Source organism: Tetrao urogallus (genome assembly GCF_951394365.1).
Source record: "Tetrao urogallus genome assembly, chromosome: 26".
NCBI classification, from domain to species: domain Eukaryota; kingdom Metazoa; phylum Chordata; class Aves; order Galliformes; family Phasianidae; genus Tetrao; species Tetrao urogallus.
Genome location: NC_136839.1, coordinates 4,374,097 through 4,386,114, shown reverse-complemented (window position 1 = coordinate 4,386,114; position 12,018 = coordinate 4,374,097). Strand labels below are relative to the sequence as shown.

Here is a 12,018-nt window from a genome sequence, read left to right as displayed (position 1 = left end):
AAAGCAGGGAACAGGGAAGGACTCAATGGGCTGTAGGGTAATAACTGGTGACTTCTTTTGTAGGAAGAAGCCAAGCTCCTCACAACATTGCAAGTCTGTAGCAAGGAAAGCTGTTCTAGGTAGAGCAGGATCAGGCATGGAAATGGTTAAACAAACTAAGCTGATACAAGTCCATGGGACCTGATGGAATGAACATGAGGTAGGTGAGTAATGTCAGTGCAAGACTGCTCTTAGCTGCTTTTCAAAGTCATGGAATCCAGGAAGCTTATCCTGTACTATCCATAGTCCTCTTAGTCTTCGACTACAAGGTCTCATCAGACTCTGTGCCCTGTGAAACAGTTCAAGAAGGAAATGAACTCTAGAATTATGGGGAACAGATGAAAGACAGTCAAAGAAATAACAATCCAGATGAATACATGGTGCAGCAGCCAAGGGAGTGGAAGGAGATGCCCAACATCCTTGCAAGGCCTCTCTCTATCTCCTTTACAAGTCTGTGGGAGAAAGGTAGATGTCTCAACCATCTTCAGAACAGAGCCAAAGGACTTCCTAGGTAAGAACAAGCTGGTCAGCACCTCTTCAGTTTTTCAGTGCTGTCTCTTGCAAGAATCTCATATCCAACTGCAGATATGATGGTGTAAATAGCTGTATTACTGAACGAGTAGAATGACTTGGGGGTGGTGGCAGAATCTGCTTCCATCAAGTTGGTAGAGGGCAGCAATAGGAAACCAGCTCTGGGGCAATGCTGCCAAACAGAGAGACCTTAACATGCTGGAGGAATGAAGGAAACTCATGGCATTTTAGCAGATGGCGGATGACAGATAGAAGGCAGATGACAGTTCCTACAACTAGGAAGGAACAATCTCTTGAATCACCACAGACTAGGGACTGAACTACGCTACGGTCCTAAACTCACTGGACTTCCTCTGAGAAGGTCTACATACAGGGTAGACATCAAGAATAGAAGTTTATGGATACACAGGCCTCACTTTGTGGCCAAAGAGATGGAGCTGTGTTTAGAAAGTTACATGAATGCTTTGTGAAAGGAAAGAAATGGGTTGAATGATAACTGCCTTATCACCTGGAAAACAGAGAAGGGTCTAAGTTGTCTCCCAGCATTAGAGTGCCTGCACATCTCCCCTGTTATGTTCCAAAGCCCTCCTTAGCCCAGAGAAAAATCCAACACTACTGGGGAAGCAAGCAAACTCCTGACCAAGGAGCAAGGGCTGACAGGACCTCACACTTGCACATATCTGGAGCGTTCATGAAGATAGTGTGCTCAGGAGGACCCTTGGCATAAAAGCATCTCCCAGACTCCATCAGGGAGGCTGCATGAACAATACACTTCCATGCCCTGAAGACATGGAAGGAGCAGGGACATGCTCCAAGAGTGCAAGTTTCCTGAAGATACTCTCCCTATATATGGCAAGTCACAGTCTAATTTTGGAGTGGCCATGACCAGCCTTTTGACATTGAGCAGTCAAACCAGAGTTTGTGCTGTCCGCAAGCCTGAGTATATTATAGGGGGGACTCCTCCACCAGCCAGGACAACTTCATCTTTTCCCAGGGAAAACCAGTACTGAGAACCACGTCGTGCCTTGACACATAGCACCAGGCAGCCCCAGTGGCTATCCCCTTTCACCGTGACCTTCTTGCCAACACTCCAGCAGTTCAGGCAGCTCAGAGGATGGTCAGCATGTTTTTCACAAGTGGTCAGGACTTTGGGTTTGCTGCTTGTCAATATAGCACTCTTTAACTGTATGGAAGGATCAGACTCCATATAGCTTTCTGAGTAATGCTTGAGAGCAGCCCTGAGGAGAAGGATTTGGAGGGTGCCAGTTGATGAAAGATTCAACATGAGCCAGCAGTGTTTTTCCAGTCCAGAAAGCCAAATGTGTTCTGGGTTGCACCACGAGAAGCATGATTAGGAGGTCAAGGGAGGTGATTCTGCTGCTCTACTCTGCTCCTGTGAGACCTTGCCTGGACTACTGCATCCTGTTCTCGGATCCGCAACACAAGAAGGACATGGATTTGTTGGAGCAGGTCCAGAAAAGGGCCACAAAGATGATCAGAGGGCTGGAGAATCTCCCCTATGAGGCAGGATGAGAGAGTCGGAGCTCTTCAGCCTGGAGAAGAGAATTTTCTGGGAGAACTTTATAGTGACCTTTCAGTACCTGAAGCATTCCTACAGGAAATCTGTGGAAGGACTTCTTATGGGGGAAAATAGAGACAGGATGAGAGGAAATGGCTGTAAACTGGAAGAGGGTTGATTTAGACTAAATATTAGGAAGAATTTCTTTCCTGTGAGGGTGATGAGAAACTGGAACAACCCCTGTGAGGTTGTGGATGCCCCATCCCTGGAGGCATTCAAGGCCAGGCTGGATGGGGCTTTGAGTGACTTTGTCTACAGGGAGGAATCCTTGTCTATAGCAGGGGGTTGGAACTAGATGATCTAAAAGATGCCTTCCAACACAGACCTTTCTATGATTCTATGATTCTATGATTAATCACTGGAACTGGAATGGCAACATTATCCTTTTGAAAAACAGCTCACAATATGGATTCTCATATGAAATCAAGGCTCCAACAAAATGGGATGAGGTCAAACAAACAAGCAAATTTCCCCTAAAAGGGGAAGCCTTGGGTGAACATGTATGAACACAGCTGCAAATCTGCCAACACAGCAACACAGGCAATAAGCAGTGTCTGGTGAAGCAGGCTTGAAGACAATCGGGGCAAGAAAGTGTACTGTTCAGAGCAAAGGAGCTCTTTAGCATATAGACTGGAAGTACAGAAGCAGAAAGCTAAGAACTCCATCGTTCATGGAAGCTGCAAAGGAAGTTTACATACCATGAACAACCCCAACCAACAGAAAATTCTGGGACCAAGCAGAACTTGCTTGTTTGTGTGAGTTCTTCAACTGAGCTACTTCATGTTCACTAACACGTGAAAGAGGTCAGCCTGGAAGAATGGGCATTTCAGAAATGAGGAATGGAAATGAGGGAAACAAACCACAACCTGCACCACTGGCAAGCATAATTTGCATGTGAGGTGAGTCTCCTGTGAGTGACTGTAGGCCTGGGGCGGTGCCTGTGCAGTATAAAAGCGGGTCCATCTTCTCTCTCTCTCATCCGCTCCTCTTGCCTCCATCACCCCAGGAACAAGGTGAGTCTGAAGCCCTTTCCTCACTCTGTCCTCCTCCGGAATTTCTCTGCACATGCAAGTGCCTTCAGCCTCTGTTGGGTCTTGGGAAGGCAACTAGTGCAGGGAGACAGAAAAGGGCAGCTGGTGACGTGTCAAAAGACGCTAGGTCTTGCCGGAGGTGTCTCCTGAGCTATGGGCCAGGCAGCAGCCTGAATGTGCCTGGTCACTCTTGGCAGGGCCACACGTAAGGAGAAGGCCACGGGTTTCCTTGCACAGACTCCACATCTCCAGTCAGCACTGAGCCTTGGAACACGTGTGCTGGGAAGGCAGGCTGCTTCTTACTCTGCCCTGCTTTTGCTCCGCCCTTTCTGCCAACAGGTGCCCCTCCAGACACAAGACATGTCCTGCTACAACCAGTGCCTGCCACGCCTGCCCTGCCAGCCCTGCGGCCCCACCCCTCTGGGCAGCAGCTGCAACGAGCCCTGCGTCAGGCAGTGCCAGGACTCCAACGTCGTCATCCAGCCCTCTCCCGTGGTGGTGACCCTGCCCGGACCCATCCTCAGCTCCTTCCCGCAGAGCACCGCCGTGGGATCCTCCACCTCCGCTGCCGTTGGCAGCATCCTCAGCTCTGAGGGCGTGCCCATCTCCTCTGGAGGCTTTGGCCTCTCTGGCATTGGCAGCCGCATCTGTGGCAGGCGGTGCTTCCCCTGCTAAAGCTGCTGGCCATGGCCCTGGAGGATTACCTCTTGGGACGCAGAATTCATAGCCGCCCTGAGAGAGAGCACTGGGATCTTCCTTTCCAAGGGACCACGCAACACCTCTTGCAAAACGTCGGGGCAAGCATGAACTCTCAGAATGCGCTGCCCGTGTCTGCCTTTCCCCTCTTCCACTCCCGCCTTTACCTCCTGACTTCATAGTTGCCACCTCTGCTCCTTTCGTCTGTCAAACCCAGAAGACCAGCCGGGGGAGGAGCTGTTGGTACTTCTCGCACTATTGAAGAATGGGAGACGGACGCCTGGCGGGGTATCCACCATGTCCATTAGTGCAGACTCTGTCCCTGCTGCTTCCTGCTTGATGTCCTCCCCTTGACGCAACTTTCTTTCCCTCTTCTGACTCAATAAAGTTGTGGTGCATCTCAGTCTGTGCCTCGCCTCTGCATCACTCACTCTACTCCGCAAACGCTCCATGTGTCTGCAGGATGTCTGCCGCTCTGAAGACTTCAGCAAATGTGTGTGACAGCTGGGGACCCGTCACCTTTTCCCCATCAGGCCCAGCCTGGAAAAGTGTGCTGTTGGCTTTGACAGTGACCGCTGTGGCAAAAGGGTCCTTCCTGCTAAATCTGCTGGCAATGGCCCTGTAGAAAGACCTCCAAAGGCTGTGAAGCTTGTAGCAGTCCTGAGAGAGAGCACTGGGGCCCGCTTGGTCGTTCAGAAAATGTGACCCATTTCTACCATTCCCCTCTCTTACTCTCTCTTTTCCATCCCCAGTCCTCACTGATCAGCATGTCTCCCCTGGACTGCGTGCCCCACCCAGTCAGCCTAGGGAGGACCCACTGGCCCTATGCTGTCTGTGGATGAGGCAGAAGGACAGCTGGAGGCATGGCTGCCGTGGTCACGCAGCGCAGGCTCCCTGGTCCTTCGGGCAGCAGGGCCTCCCCTTGCAATGAGCTTGTCTCCAAATATTCACCCACCAAACATCTCCTGCATCCCAGTCAGCATGTCTGTCTTACTCCTTCCCTTCCAATGAAGGCTGGGAAGAGAGATGTTTCTCAGCAGTGATCCTGGCAGGTGCTTCTCAAAGGGTTTCTGAACAAAAGGGAAGAAATCTCAGCGGTCTCTATTCTCAACACTGCTTTTTAGCAAGTTTCTCGGAGCCATGAACAACAGGATTGGCTGAGGAAGACTGTTAAGCAAAACAGACCTGGCTGGCCTGAAAAAAAGTGCCCGTCTGTCCCTGGCGTCTTGAGCTGGTCTCCGTCAATTGGCTGTACCCTCATGAGTCAAATTAGGGCTGCATAAAAGGATCCAGTACAGTTCAGTGGGTGCTATCCACTTTGCTGTTCACACTACTTCTTTTTTATCAATAAGCTCAGCAACGTGAAGCAAGTAGTAAGGAAGGTGGAGGAAAAGCCCTACTACCAATAGCACCACACAGCTCACCCCACTCGCCCTGTGTCTTTCTTGCAACAGAGTCCAGTTGGGGGCTGCATGGTAGTGCAGAAAGAGAAAGGAAGCACTCTCTACTTCCCATCAACTAGTGATATTCTATCACGCTATGGGATGCAGGGAGTCCATAAGCACAGGAGTTGTTAGAAAAGACAGAAGTTTTCCTAACGAGACACTCCCTTCCTCCTTCCCCTTCTCCACCTTCATTGTTGGTGTGATGTCACATGGTGTGTAGTACCCCTTAGGTGGGAAACACTCTCAGTCAATAATTTCGACTCCAGAAAGGAACACAGGGAAGCAGTGTATTTCCTTCCCAATTGCAGTGGTAGACACACACTCTCGAGACAAAAGAGAAACTGCACGCCTTCTCAGCAGAACACACCCCGCAATTTACCTTTCTAAAAATGCATGCTACCATTTCTCCTAGTTCCTCACTGCTTGAGTATCCCAGGCTCACAATCTTCTCCACGCAGTCACTAAGGAATATTTCAATATTAGATCCGCTTCCAATCTCTTGTTTTTAAGTATATGTTGTATTTCTCCATAGAGGTAGAAGGGCAATAATTCTTAAGGTTATTGCGTTCATTTGACAGGTTAACTTTATATAATCTTTGCTCTGCCCTGTGCTAAGGATTAAAATAATCCTTGTCATTCGGCCCTCTCCTATGTCTGCCCTGCAGATTTGCCTTCTCTTGGGTTACTCAGAACACTCCAGTTTCTGCTTTTGAGCATGCGATTTGACATAGCTTCTGCTAGTCTATGCCGCAGACGCTTTCTGGAAAAGCATCCTATGCTGCATTTCATAAGAAGGCTTAGGAAAGGCCAAACTTTGCTCTTAGAAGCTTCTAGTCCAAAACCACAATCCACCTCTCAGCCTTGAGTCTCTTGAGGTCAGCTGCCCCCTTGAGGCCTCCTCCCCACAGCTTGCCTTCCCCAAGCATACAGCCTTTTGTTGGAGAGAGTTTGGAGAAAGCCTCGATGCTGTGCCTGCACTGCTCTGCAAGGGACAAAAAAATGGTGTGATATCAATCCCAGAATGACAGAGCACAGGGGTTGGAAGGGACCACTGGAGATCATCCACTCCACTTGGAGTCCAAGTCCCTTGCTAAAGAAGGTTTCCTACACTGGGTTGCAGAGGAAAGAATCCAAGAGACTTTTGCATATCTCCAGAAAAGGAGACTTCACCACCTCTCTGGGCAGCCTGTTCCAATGCTCCATCAGTCAGTGCTGCACTAGTTTCTCCTGGGCTTTCTTCCAGAGGCTCCAGGTGAGGCCATTCTCCGCAGTGGTGCTAGAAAGCTCACTTTGCAGAGCTGGTGCTGCACGGACAGGCCCAACAACAACTGCACAAATGTTTCCTCATGTTTAATCTGTTCAAAGGCTTGATGATGCTCAGGACCCCGGACAAAGAAGGCCCTCTTTGAACTCCCTCCATATAGAGGGCACTCAAGCTGACTATGGGCTGAAAGGTGCATTGTCCAGGACCCCACAGGAAATACCATGGGAAGGCTTGCCTTTCTTTCCTAAAAGCTGCTGGGGACATAGTTGCTACCTTCTTGCTCTCATCCATAGCGATGTGGACAGTGCTACCTGAAGTTTTATTCTGAAGAAACGGACCTCTTCCTTGGAACCACTGACTTCCCCTCGCTTTACATCAAAACTGACCATTAGAAGAATTTGCACTGTTTTCTTACCTTTCTCAAAAACTTCCTCTGCTGTGTTACCCCAGACAAACACATCTCTGAAAAGTTGTTAGAAAGTGCTGGTCCAAGTAAAGACCCTTGAGACCGCTACTACATGAGCCAGAATGCTTAGAAACCGGAGGGTAAAGTGATTACACCCCAGCCATGCCTACGATAATAGAAGCCAGCCTGTAGTACCAATTGTTCAAAGGAGAAGGAAGAACCCTTTCCCAGAACCAGCACTTGCAAACATCTCTCCCCTACCCTTCACTGGGCAGCCTTTGCAAGGGAAAGGATAACACACAGGTGCAGATTCAAATGCATTAAATCTTTAATGAGTGAAAATTTGAAAACTCGGTGCATGCAAGGGGAGGCCCTGCTGCCAGCAGCACCGGGGGCAGAGGAGAGTCTGAACGGCATGGCCATGGCAGCCATGCTTCCAGCTGTGCATCTGCCCTTTGTGTGGATGGCACAGGGCCCGTCAGACATTCCGAGGCTGATTCAATGGCAGTCACAGTCCAGGAAAGTTGACAGTGAGCGCAGAGGACACAGGAAAAAAAAAAAGAAAAGAAAAAAAAAAGGATGAACGAGGGGAAAAGAACTCATGGAGCATGTTTTCTGAGAGATGAGATTCGCCCCGGTGCTCTCTCTCAGGTCTTCTCCAAACTTCATGGGCTATGGAGGTCTTTCTCCAGGGCCATGGCCAGCAGCTTTAGCAGGGGAAGCACCGCCTGCCACAGATGCCGCTGCCAATGCCAGAGAGGCCAAAGCCTCCAGAGGAGATGGGCACGCCCTCAGAGCTGAGGATGCTGCCAACGGCAGCGGAGGTGGAGGATCCCACGGCGGTGCTCTGCGGGAAGGAGCTGAGGATGGGTCCGGGCAGGGTCACCACCACGGGAGAGGGCTGGATGACGACGTTGGAGTCCTGGCACTGCCTGACGCAGGACTCGGTGCAGCTGTCGGCCAGCGGGGTGGGGCCGCAGGGCCGACACTGCAGGCGTGGCACGCACTGGTTGTAGCAGGACATGTCTTGTGTCTGGAGGGGCACCTGTTGGCACAGAGGGTCAGGAGGAGCTCAGAAGCGAGTGAGAAGCTGCCTGCCATCTCAGGAAGGGAGAGAGCCAAGGCACAGTGCTGGCTGGGGATACGGTGGATGTGTCACAAAGCCCATGGGCTTCTCCTTCCCTTTTGACCTCAGTGTTCTGGCCAAGAGCAGACAGGCACAGCTTGGTCCTTGACTAGCTCACAGCTAAGGAGACATCTCAGGTAATGCCCAACATCACGCCACACTGGCTGCCCCCTTCCCTCTCTCAGGGCAACCTGCTTCCCCAAGATCCAACCTTGGGGGATAAAGGCACGTATACGCGCAAAGAAATCCCTGAGAAGCAGACGATGGTGAAAGGGATTCAGACTCACCTCGTTCCCAGGGAGATGAAGGCGAGAGGTATGGATGACTGAGAGAGAGGAGATGGGCCTTCTTTTATACAGCTCGTGCCCTGCCGCAGGGCCAAAGTCACTGTACTCTGGCAGTAATTGTTCAAGAGACTCTCCTCAAATGCAAATTATCCTTTCTAATGGCACAGGTTGTGGGTTTGGTTTCGTCAACCCTGTCATTTCATTCTCCTGTTTCTGACCTTCCCAATTGGTCCACGGAGACACCTTTCAAGTTCCAGGATGAAAGGCACAAGGAGTTTCCTTGCAGAAACACGTCAATGCGGGTAGAAGACGTATGCTGTGCTTCAGGCACAGAATGGCATGTGTGTCTTGGGAAATGTCAGGACCTCATTTGTAACCGCCTTTGTAGCAAGGCAGGCACATCCTCATGTCAGTGCGGCCCACTTCTGAATACCCTGGACCTGCTTTGCCCGAGGACTCATTTTGCTGTCTCTCAGACTACTCCACAAGCCTCTGTTCATTCCCTAAGAAGCCAGCTGGGATGTTCTGCTGCTTGCAAATGTCTTCTCCCACAGCTTACTCTTCTCAAGAGACATTTCTGTGTTTATTTCGCATCGTACACTCTCATCACAGTCTCCAGGCACAGAAACGATATCACACCATCAGTTCTTCTGTGGAAGGAGACTATTGCCTTCCAGAGCCCTGCTGTTACCTAAAAAACACCACGGAATAAGGTCCGTCCTTTTGAGTTGATGGCTGTGCTGGTTTCCTTTGCAGTTCCTTGCTCCTCCTCCTCTCGGGGGAGGGATTGCCTGGTGCGAGTGATGCTCAGGCCTGCAGACAGTGTGCACAGATAGGGAGGACCCATGCCAAAAGGGTCACCCGTGGCCAATGCAAAAGTAGATTGTAAATTGCCTTGCACAGGGATAGTCTCTTCAGAAAGTGTTCCATAGGAACAAAAACATTAGCTAGCACTTCTGCACCAGAACACATCTCCTCTATGTCAGCAGGGCAGAGATGTGTTTTGCTCATGCAGCAACAATGCATTCCTTCTTTGATTGAGTCTAGGAGAGACTTGTGAACATACGCTCATCACTTCCATTCAACGACCATCCCCAGCCACCTGACACTTCTGGGATCCAGCAGCCCTGGCTCATCTGTGCAAACTTGCTTGCCTCTTCAACTGAGCTGTTTTTTTCTCCGTGCTCAGGAGCACTCATTTAGTCCATTCTTCCACAGCTCCACTAGGACCATCTCATGGAGGACAATGTCAAAAGCCCTTCTGAACTCCAGCAAGAAAGTACACAGTCCTCTTCCCACATCCTTCAGGCTTGTTGTTTCTTTCTGATGAATCACCTCCATCAATCCATGACTTCTCCATCGTGAATCCACGCTGTGTGTGACACTGCAGGTGTTTTCATCCTGCATGAGCACGGAAATGGGTTCCAAGCTCCAAGTTTTTCCAGAATGCACTGTTCCGCCTCCTACCAAGAGACTGACCTGACGGCCCTGGTCCCCTGTCTCCCTGCTTCCACCCTCTTGGTCTTCTTTAACAGGAGTAACACATACTTTTGCCCAGTATTTGGGACACTTCTCCCAGTCACCAGCCTACATTGATCAAGTGGTGGGGACAGCTCCCTCAGCACTCATGGGTACATTCTACTATGGAGCAAATAAGCCTAATGTGTTCCACAGATCCAGATTCTTCGAGGTTTGCCTGACCCAAAGCCACATCTCGATTGCTCCAGCTTTTCAGCGTGGCCTCTGAGCCATGGAATTCCTGAAAGCCACACTTGCTGGATAAGAAAGAAACAAAGACGACAATCAGGACCCCAGCATTTTTGCTGTCCACACTAAACAGGACACCTATTCCCATGGGGACAACACCCACCTTATTTTCCTTTCACCACTGAGATCGGTGTAGGAACCCTCTTTGTTGCCCTTCACGTCCCTTGACAGACTGAATTCTATTAGGTCTATGGCTTTCCTCACTTGATTCCTGACTGCACACACTATGGCTGCATTCCTCTCACATTACTCAACTGTGCTTTCTTCCCCACGAAGCTTCGCATTGCTGCGTTTGTGTTTGGCAAGCAGCATTTTCTTCATCCAGTTCTGTTCATTTTGGAGTTGTTGTTGTCCTGGCGTAATCCTTAGGTCTCTCACACCAACACCTGAAAGAGGTCAGCCTGGAAGAATGGGCATTTCAGAAATGAGGAATGGAAATGAGGGAAACAAACCACAACCTGCACCACTGGCAAGCATAATTTGCATGTGAGGTGAGTCTCCTGTGAGTGACTGTAGGCCTGGGGCGGTGCCTGTGCAGTATAAAAGCGGGTCCATCTTCTCTCCCTCTCATCCGCTCCTCTTGCCTCCATCACCCCAGGAACAAGGTGAGTCTGAAGCCCTTTCCTCACTCTGTCCTCCTCCGGAATTTCTCTGCACATGCAAGTGCCTTCAGCCTCTGTTGGGTCTTGGGAAGGCAACTAGTGCAGGGAGACAGAAAAGGGCAGCTGGTGACGTGTCAAAAGACGCTAGGTCTTGCCGGAGGTGTCTCCTGAGCTATGGGCCAGGCAGCAGCCTGAATGTGCCTGGTCACTCTTGGCAGGGCCACACGTAAGGAGAAGGCCACGGGTTTCCTTGCACAGACTCCACATCTCCAGTCAGCACTGAGCCTTGGAACACGTGTGCTGGGAAGGCAGGCTGCTTCTTACTCTGCCCTGCTTTTGCTCCGCCCTTTCTGCCAACAGGTGCCCCTCCAGACACAAGACATGTCCTGCTACAACCAGTGCCTGCCACGCCTGCCCTGCCAGCCCTGCGGCCCCACCCCTCTGGGCAGCAGCTGCAACGAGCCCTGCGTCAGGCAGTGCCAGGACTCCAACGTCGTCATCCAGCCCTCTCCCGTGGTGGTGACCCTGCCCGGACCCATCCTCAGCTCCTTCCCGCAGAGCACCGCCGTGGGATCCTCCACCTCCGCTGCCGTTGGCAGCATCCTCAGCTCTGAGGGCGTGCCCATCTCCTCTGGAGGCCTTGGCCTCTCTGGCATTGGCAGCGGCATCTGTGGCAGGCGGTGCTTCCCCTGCTAAAGCTGCTGACAGCAGCCCTATCGGAAGACCTCTCTGGACCCAGGAGTTGGTAGCAGGCTTGATGTGTAGTACTGGGATCTTTCTTTCAGAGAGGCCAAGCAGTGCCAAAATCTCTTTCGAAATAACAGGTCCAGCATAGGCTTTCAGAATGCGCTGCCCGTGTCTGCCTTTCCCCTCTTCCACTTTCCCCATTTCCTCCTGACACCTTTTTTGTCACCTACGCTCTTCTGGTCTATCAACCCCGGGAATCCAGCCCACAAGGACACGACTGTTTTTCTCCCTCAGAGGAGAAGGCAGATGGGCAATTAGTGGGACATCCATCATCGCCTCGCAGTGTTATCTCTGTTCCTGGTGCTTCCTGAATGAGGCCCTCCTCTTGGAGCAACTTCCTCTCCCTCTTTTGATTCAATAAAACTGTGCTGCATCTCAGTCTGTGCCTATGCATCACTCTACTCTGTAAACATTCCAGGTACCAGCAGGATATCTATTGCTCTGAAGACTGCAGCAAGGGTGTGCAACACACGGGTAATCAGCACATTTTCCCCACCA

The 12,018-nt window shown here is 50.8% G+C and overlaps 2 pseudogenes across 2 annotated transcripts; one reads left to right on the top strand and one right to left on the bottom strand.

Moving 5' to 3' along the window:
• The first annotated feature begins 2,099 nt into the window (after nucleotides 1-2,099).
• On the top strand, nucleotides 2,100-3,855 carry LOC306955851 (feather keratin 1 pseudogene; annotated as a pseudogene). The gene is made up of 3 exons: nucleotides 2,100-2,247; nucleotides 3,065-3,162; nucleotides 3,520-3,855. The product of its transcript is annotated as a feather keratin 1 pseudogene (transcript).
• A 3,845-nt stretch (nucleotides 3,856-7,700) lies between these two features.
• On the bottom strand, nucleotides 7,701-8,015 carry LOC306955779 (feather keratin 3 pseudogene; annotated as a pseudogene). Its single transcript has one exon. The product of its transcript is annotated as a feather keratin 3 pseudogene (transcript).
• Between the last annotated feature and the right edge of the window lie 4,003 nt (nucleotides 8,016-12,018).